Source organism: Poromitra crassiceps, assembly GCF_964638095.1.
Source record: "Poromitra crassiceps genome assembly, chromosome: 9".
NCBI classification, from domain to species: domain Eukaryota; kingdom Metazoa; phylum Chordata; class Actinopteri; order Beryciformes; family Melamphaidae; genus Poromitra; species Poromitra crassiceps.
This window is the reverse complement of record NC_139630.1, coordinates 46,063,879-46,071,234: the sequence shown is the minus strand read 5'-3', so window position 1 is coordinate 46,071,234 and position 7,356 is coordinate 46,063,879.

Genomic DNA, 7,356 nt, shown 5'->3' with positions numbered 1-7,356 from the left:
CCTCTCCTCTCCTCTCCTCTCCTCTCCTCTCCTCTCTCTCATCCTCTCTTCTCCTCTCCTCTCCTCTCCCCTCCTCTCTCTCATCCTCTCTTCTCCTCTCCCCTTCTCCTCCTCTCCTCTCCCGTCCTCTCTCTCATCCTCTCACCCTCTCCTCTCCCCTGTTCTCTCTCATCCTCTCTTCTCCTCTCCTCTCCTCTCCTCTCCTCTCCTCTCCTCTCCTCTCCTCTCCTCTCCTCTCCTCTCCTCTCTTCTCCTCTCCCCTCCTCTCTCTCATCCTCTCTTCTCCTCTCCCCTTCTCCTCCTCTCCTCTCCCGTCCTCTCTCTCATCCTCTCACCCTCTCCTCTCCCCTGTTCTCTCTCATCCTCTCTCCCTCCTGCCCTCGCTCCTCTCTCCTCCTCTCTCTCCTCCTCTCCTCTCCTCATCTCCTCCTCCCCTCACCCCCCCCCCCCCCTCTCTTCTCCCCATCTCCTCCCCTCCTCTCCCTTTTACTCTCTTATCTCCTCCTTTCACATCTCATCTGTCTTCCCTCTCATGTCATCCGCGCTCATCTGTTCACGTCCCAAAACTAATCGGGTGTGAAGCTCGAGCTCCAACAGAAACCGGATGCCGCTGGTGTTTGGGACGTCCCTCACACCTCCTGACTTCTGTTTCTCCTGGCCAGTGAGAGAGAGAGAGAGAGAGAGAGAGAGAGGCAAAACAGAGGTACCAAGGCTTTCTCAAGGCTTATCTGTGCCTTTGATCTGTATTGGTTTATTTGGATTCATATCAATCAGCCGCCGCACACCCCTCCGCGGAGCTGTCTCTCTTCTTCTCTCTTCCGGCCGCCACTTCCTGCTCCAGATTAGTCCTCCATCCTGCCCCCGGCTGGCCTCCGCGGCTCACGATGCAGCACCACTTCAGGATCACAGGTCAGGGGGCAAGGGTCGGGCAAAGAGCACCGTAACGATGTCCAGACTCGGAGCAACTGACCGGTGCTGTGGAGGAGGCTGTGTGTGTGTGTGTGGACTGTGGAGGTATTTAAACGGTTGAAAGGAAACTGTCCATCAATGGGAAATCTGAAAACAATTTGACTGCATTAAGGCATTTAAAGCGTCTCCACTGATTTCCCTATTGGCCCCTCGTCAATACCACACACACCCGCTCCTGTGTGCGGGCGGGGAGGAGGCGCACACACCCGCTCCTGTGTGCGGCGCGGAGGAGGCGCACAGAAGGCCTTTCACAATTATGCATTCACTTGTCTGCTGGCTTCTTCATTTACACATTTGTTTATTCATTTATTCATTTGCTATTGACTTCATCTTGATCCAGCTGTCGTTGGTTTTATAACAGAAGAATTGTGACTCTTATGCATGTGTGACTACGTGTGCGTGTGGGCACGTGTGTGTGTGTGTGTGTGCGTGTGTGTTGTGTATCAAAGTCACTGACTAGGCAAAGGAGGTCTGAGTGTTAACAGGTCTCCTACCCTTAATCTGTTTCCACTCTCTAATTGACTCAGCCGTCGATTGTCCAATAACACATAATTACATGATTGATAACCGAGTCATTTCCCTGATCTGCAGAAGCTGCAGCCGACCTAGAAGTCCTCTACATTGATGTAAAAGGTCACGCAAATGGCTGCAAGCGGCATACTTTGGATATGACTCAGTCCACTGTTTGCCTATTTTCAGTGTAGAAAATGTGTATGAATACTTTCTGTGGATTTCTTCCCCTGCGGGATATGAATATATTTCTCTGTGTACAGTAGAAGGCCCATGTTTATGCATCCCCACCCATGTTTAGCATAAGCTCATGACTCAAGCGTTCCAGCAGCAGCAGCAGCAGGACAGCGAGTCTGCCTCAGCGTTCCACAAACACGGCCTTTTCTCTCCCAAACGCTCCCAAACGCTCCCAAACGCTCGCTCTAGCAGCCCTGGGCTCGCTGTGGCGGCTTCCCATAAAGTGAGGCCCGCTGATGCCTCCTTTAATTGTAGCGTGTAATCTGACTTAAACACAAGGCTGATCATAGTGCTGTCTGTGTATGGAGCATATCTGTGTGGAGGTTAGCAGTAGAAAGGCCCCTGATTTCTCCCAGCTCTCTTATTATATCCTCAGCCCCGGCCGCAAGGAACCAAAGGGCCGACGTGCTCGTTTCAACCGGTGCCAGTTACTCTGTGACTCATCTAGGTTGAGAAAGAGTGGTGGAGAATGGAGCCCCTGTGCTGGTGTGTCAGCGTGCGCTTGCGGCTCGCTCTCCCCTCTTGACGGATCGCCGCGAGACGTGAATGCGAATCTGCCTTCATGCTGTGCGAGGATGGAAAATACACACGCCTTCGCCTCAAGTTATGCATCTCCACCATGCTCCCAGGGAGCTGCCATGACTGTCCTATTTACAGGACATATTTGAGGTGAATGGAAGAAGAGAAAAGTAACAGGGTGAGCCATTCTTAAGGGCGGAGATGACATTTTTACTGTCATGTGGCGATCTGGCGGCGCTCGGCGTTGCCCGGACGCATTAATATTTTCTGCTCTTTTTCAAACTTAAAATAGTCTCTTAATTCATGCGATTATTTGATATATTGCAGGAGAACAGCTAGAAAGTTCCCATTACATAATAACTTTGGCATGGCTCTGTACAGCAGCAGGGTGGTCTAGAGCAGTGATTCCCAACCAGGGGTACCCGTACCCCTAGGGGTACTTGAGAAGCGTGCAGGAAAGATTGGCGATTACAATGTATTAACAAAGGGTAGCCTACATAAGACAAAAAAGGTTGGGAACCACTGTGGCTAGAGAGACTATATAGAACATGCATGACTTAAAGGTCACAGGTTGAATCCATGCAACAACCAATGGGTCCATGAACAACAACATCCTGTTGAAGTGCTGTTGAGCAAGGCATTTTCACACCTACACAACCGGCTCAGTCGTTGGCTGTGGAGAAGAGCAGCAGCTCGCCTAGAAGGTAAACGCCCATGCTTTGTTAGATGGTGTTTACTATGCGCCGATGGATTAAGGTGCCATGTGTTTAAACACAGCGGCGTGCACCAGGGAATCCACAGCGCAAACGCTGATCAATAGACATGTTTAATGCTAATCAGACACACACACAAACACACACACACACAAACACACACACACACACACACACACACACACACACAGAGTCATCCTCCTCGGCTCGTTTGATGACGACGGGAGGCCGCTCGCTTTGGACCTCAGCCCTTGTAGTCATCGATCCTGCGGCCTCTGAAGGACAAGGTCGGGCGGGTCATCTGTCACAGAGCCGGAGGCGATGGTGACACACACACGCACGCACACGCACACACACGCACGAGCAGTCGCACACGCACACACACACACGCACGCGCAGTCACACACACTTCAAACAGAGCGTGCAGCGGCCAGACGTGCTGGGTTAATAGGGGTCAGGTAGGGAGTGCAGGTTGCGGTCGGGGCAGAGCTAACTGAGCTAACGTCGTTTGGCTGTATTTGATCACGCCGGACGGAAGGCCGCCGAGGTGGCCGGAGATCGCAGGCCTTCTACAAAGGAGGCCGATGCTGTCAGCGGCCTGCAGGGGCTTTCCTCACCTTCTGCCCCGTCATCAGAGCCAGACACCTCGTGTAAACGCCACAATTGATTAGAAGTGTGTCCGCCAGTATCCGGGTTTGTGATCAGAAGAAGGTTGCATGACGCGTTTGAGCTACTATTCTGATTATTATTAGCGCAATAAAAGGCTCCTTGTAAACGTGTTAGCATGATCTTTTTTTTCAGGGGGGGGGGGGGGGGGGGGTCTCAGCAATGCTCACCACGGTGGCTCAGTGGTAGAGCTGTCGCCTCGCAGTCAGAAGGTCCTGAGTTCGATTCTCGCCTGGGACACTGTGGGCGCTGTGGTTGTGTTCCCCCCCATATCTTCAGTGCCTAAGGGCCTTTCTGTCTGTGTGGAGTTTGCATGTTCTCCCCGTGCTCCCCCAGGGGGGTTCCTCCGTATATAACCCCCCCCCCCATTAAAAAAAAACATGCAGAAGATCAGATCGTCATCGTCCTCCGACCAGTGACGACAACATCCGAAGTTGGTCCCCGGGCGCTGTACGAGAAAGCGACCACTGCTCCTGGCCTGCCCCCCGGAGGAAAGGACAAAGCCAGGATGGGTTAAATGCAGAGGACAATTTTCACCGGCCACCGTCAGCATGAGTGTGTTGTGGCCCTCCGTGCATGTGTTGATTGTAATCGTGTGACAATAAAAGACGGGCTTGTCCGTCTGAAATCGTGTTATTCAGGAGCGCCCTGTTCACATTCACACACACATTCACACCTGGAAGCTGACCAGTACAACCACAGTCTCATCTGCTGGCCACTGATCAGCCACACTGGAGCAGTTGGGGTTGAGGGCCTTGCTCAAGGGCACCTCAGTGGTGCTAATGAGGGAGGGCGAGTAAGCACTGCTTTTTCCACTTTCCCCACCCAGATTTATCCGGCCGGTCCCGGGGATTGAACCGACGACCTTCCGGTTACAAGCTTGCTTCTCTAACCATCGGGCCGCCACTGCCCCCTGATGAGTGTGTGCGTGTAATTATGCAGTATTATGAGCGAGAGAGCCGGTTGTTTTGATCTATATTTCCATATTTCCCGTCTATCCTAACAGCTGAGGCTCCTGGAGGCTGGAATGATCGCGCGCCTGCATGAGAGCCTGCCCCGCTGAATGTGAAGTATGCGGCTGACATAGCCTGAGAAGTATTCCTGCTATGCTTTATTCTGTTTCCGCGCCGCTACATCCTCACTTTGACATTTGGCTGTGATAAGAGGGAAGCCTTGAATCCCACACACACACACACAGAGAATTCCACTCGCAAAAAAAGCACCCGGGTCCCGACTCCCGCTCCCACACCACAGCAGTACAGTAAGACGGCCGCGCCGCACCGCTCGCCGGACAATGCCTGGATTCAAACCCGCGATGCATGAGGCCTATTCACGCGCCCTATCGCTAGCATCTGCAATGCTAATGACTGGGTGACTGAGAGTGTTTCTCTCTGCGACGGGCAGAGCTTGTGTTCTCTCTCTATGTGCCTCTGTCTCTCCATCGCTCTCTCTCTCTCTCTCTCTCTCTCTCTCTCTCTCTCTCTCTCTTCTTCTTCCTTGGCTCTGCATTTGCGTGGGCGGCGCGTCTCAGGCGGCATCAAAGGCGTCGTGTCAGAAGAAGGCGTTTGGCTCAGCTGTGCGCGGAACGCTGTGCAATCTGGGTGAAAAAAAGGCCCCTTTTCCAAAGGCTGTTTGCAACATTTGCCTCGCAATTCCTCTGTCAGATGTGTGTCGCGCCGCAGCTGAGGCGGGAGGCGGAGCAGCTGAGGCGGGAGGCGGGGCAGCTGAGGCGGGAGGCGGGGCAGTTCAAAGGAGCTGCAGCTGTGGTGGGAGACTTTCTCACACTTTTATCAGTTGTAGCGTTTTGATTTCCCCCGGCGGTTCCGCGGAGAGACGCATTGAACCTCCTCGGCCAAATATTAAACACCTCCTTGTAAACTCGTAAATCCGCTCCCCGTGCGCCGCACGGCGTGCGGTGGCTTCATACGAAATCTCTCACATCCAGAAATTTCAACTCTCGCTCTAAACACATAGATTTTCTCTTCAATCCCAAACATATATACACCCCCTCCCTCTCCTCCCTCCCTCTCCCCCTCTCTGATCCATGTCTGTCTCCCACCACTCTCCATGCACCCTCTCCCTCCTTCTCTCTCTCCCCATGTCTGACTCCCACCACTCTCCGTCCACCATCTCCCTCCCTGTCTCCTGCGGTCTGCGTGCTCTCCGAGGACACAGGGAGCTTTCTTAAGCACCGGAGACTTTGTTGTATCGGTGTCAGTTCTGACTTTCCTCCTCCAGCCCGTCTGCCGTGGTGCGGGGCGTCGAGCAGGCAGGGCGCTGGGGCCTGCGCGCCCGGAGGTGACTTCCTGTTCAACAGCTGCGCCCTTGTTCGGCCCCGGGCCGCGCCGCGCGCCGTAATCTCCCGTGAGTCGTTCCACATGGGCAGGGAAGCCGCCGTGTCGCACCGCTGTTTTTCCTCCCTACCAACAAAGAAGAAAAGGTGATTGTGTGAAGACCCCACGGCCCCCGCTTGGGGTCCAAATTTGTTTGTGTAGCCTGTGTGTGTGTGTGTGTGTGTGTGTGCGTGTGTGTGTGTGTGTGTGTGTGTGTGTGCGTGTGTGTGTGTGTGTGTGCGTGTGCGTGTGTGTGTGCGTGTGTGTGTGTGTGTGTGTGTGTGTGTGTGTGTGTGTGTGCGTGTGCGTGCGTGTGTGTGTGCTGTGAATCACTCTAGACTGCTAGAATGAATGCATGAATCAGCCTTTTCATGAAGCATGTGTAGCAGTGCTGGCTGAGGTGTACAGATTGGGAGCGTTCAGCTGTCACCAGCTGACTTCACCACAGACACACTGTGTTCAGAAGGGAAACAGAGCTTCTCTCTCTCCCTCTCCCTCTCTCTCTCACTATGCCGCTCTCTCCCTCTCGCTGTCTGTCTCTCTCCCCCTCTCTCCACTACACACTCACACCTCAGTTGATCCTTAGGTAATCTGGACTGAGTTGTGTGTGTGTGTGTGTGTGTGTGTGGGGGGGGTAACTTCCATCTTTGAACAAACCTTTTCCCATAGTCCCCTCTGTTTCCCCCCTCTGTCGTGACCTTTGGCTCATCGAGACCCCCGAGGCGCCCTCTGGGCACAGGAAGTGACCCGCGCAGGGGTCACCTGAGGTCGCCTGAGTCTGCCCAGGTCCCTGTGTGTGCTGATAGGACTTTGATGGCTTATTAGGGGATGTAATGGTGGGTAAAATGGTCCAGCGCCTGCTGGGAAGGCGACTAGACCGACCTGCTATTAGAGCAAGAGGGGCTGTAAGAGAGTTAGTCCACACTTTCTGTGATAATTACAAGTAAAGAGCGTTGTATGCTTTGTTTTTGTTCAAATACTTGTACTTCAACATACAAAGTCTTTCTGCAACTTTGATGTTTGTCATGATGCTGCATCCCCTTTTCTCTTCATCTAGTTTACTTTCATTTCTATTTTTAATCTTACGTGATATCAAATTAAATAGAAGATGGCAGAATCACCTTCAAAGTGGGAAAGACACCGTCCCCACAGTCCCCCGAGGAGACACCGTCCTCCACAGTCCCCCGAGGAGACACCGTCCCCACAGTCCCCTGAGGAGACACTGTCCTCACAGTCCCCCGAGGAGACACTGTCCCCACAGTCCCCCGAGGAGACACTGTCCTCACAGTCCCCTGAGGAGACACTGTCCTCACAGTCCCCCGAGGAGACACTGTCCCCACAGTCCCCTGAGGAGACACCCTCCCCACAGTCCCCTGAGGAGACACCGTCCTCACAGTCCCCTGAGGAGA